Source organism: Budorcas taxicolor, chromosome 5 (genome assembly GCF_023091745.1).
Source record: "Budorcas taxicolor isolate Tak-1 chromosome 5, Takin1.1, whole genome shotgun sequence".
NCBI lineage: Eukaryota > Metazoa > Chordata > Mammalia > Artiodactyla > Bovidae > Budorcas > Budorcas taxicolor.
Window position 1 is genome coordinate 32,439,456 of NC_068914.1, and position 1,508 is coordinate 32,440,963.

At 39.7% G+C, this 1,508-nt stretch overlaps 1 non-coding gene across 1 annotated transcript; it reads left to right on the forward strand.

Moving 5' to 3' along the window:
- The first annotated feature begins 259 nt into the window (after positions 1-259).
- TRNAS-GGA (transfer RNA serine (anticodon GGA)) lies at positions 260-331 on the forward strand. The gene has a single exon. It is a non-coding gene; the product is annotated as a tRNA-Ser (tRNA).
- The last annotated feature ends 1,177 nt before the right edge of the window (positions 332-1,508 follow it).

Consider the following 1,508-nt stretch of genomic DNA (forward strand, 5'->3'; position numbering starts at 1 on the left):
TAGCTTAATCAGAGAACCTTCTGCTTCTTATTGAGTAGAGATGGAAATTCACATCCCTGCTTGTGTTGCATGGCCCAGCAGGGGAAATTGAAACACTGCCTACTTTCACTAGGAAGGAATGGTGGATGAGTAGGGGAATCAGAGCACCATCATCTGCTACCACACAGCACAAAGTGGGCGAGTGGGTTCTGTTAGGCATCTCTTTTCTTGGCCCTTTGGCTAGAGGGAAAAAGCTTGGCTTTTGTTTTATTTTTGGGCTTCTCTGGTGGCTCAGAGGTTAAAGCGTCTGCCTGGAATGCAGGAGACCCAGGTTTGATCCCTGGGTGGGGAAGATCCCCTGGAGAAGGAAATGGCAATCCACTCCAGTACTCTTGCCTGGAGAATCCCATGGAGGGAGGAAACCTGGTAGGCTACAGTCCATGGGGTCATAAAGAGTCGGACATGACTGAGCGACTTCACTTTCACTTTTGTTTTATTTTCGGGCTTCTGCAGTCTGAGATGTATAAGAGGTAACAAGAAAACCAGGGGAAATCATCACCATTGCTCTAGTGGTACTATATGCCTTGGTAGTCCCACAGACAGTTTGCCTTCTTTCCACCTTTCAGAGACTTTCTATGGTTTCTTGTTGTATTATGTTCAGGATATTTTTGTTGTAAGAGAGAATAATTGTAAAAAATGGGATGACTCCACCTTGGCCAGAAACAGAAGTCTGTTTGAATTTTATCAGTGTCAGACATAACAGCAGCAATGAATAAGAGCTTCTTTTAGGGCTGTCATGGAAATTGTCTGGTTCTCACACTGTGATTTTGCTGACAGACCTAAGTTTGTTATTTCCTCTTTGTAAATTCCCAAAGGCACTCAGAAGAAATTCTTCCACATCACAATCCTTATATTCATCATTACTGCTACAATAGTCAAGTTCTATAGCCTCTTGGGCCAGCAAGACACACGTTTCAGTTAGTGCTTCATACATGGTAGATTCATTAATTGTGATGTCTCTACATATCATGCATTACATTGGCAAGGAGAGCAGTACTGCATTCAAATCAAAAGGCAGAGCCAAACCAATCCTAAAATTCCATTTTGTGTGAGTGTCTCCTGAGATCACTCCTGGTATCCGTTCTGTATTGATCACTCCTGATACCAATTCTGTATTGCTCAGAGCCAACATAGCACTTAGTAACTTGAACTGGGAAATTTTAATATAAGGAATTATTAATTATAAAGCAGACTGTAGTATTGAAGGATTAACTTCAATTAGTAAATATTAACTCTCATTATTAAGAAACAATGAGAACTTTCACATTCTTGGTTGAACTACAATTTTTATTAAAAACATGTAAAACCACTCCCACTTGTGAGTTAGTATATCTATGTTATTACTTTTATATGCCATCTACTGTTTCATGTTATGCATCAGTATAGTTTATTTTTAAGTTGCTCTCAACTGTTATTATGAAGCAATTTGCAAAATATGCAAGATGGCTAATTGTATGTGATAGCAACTC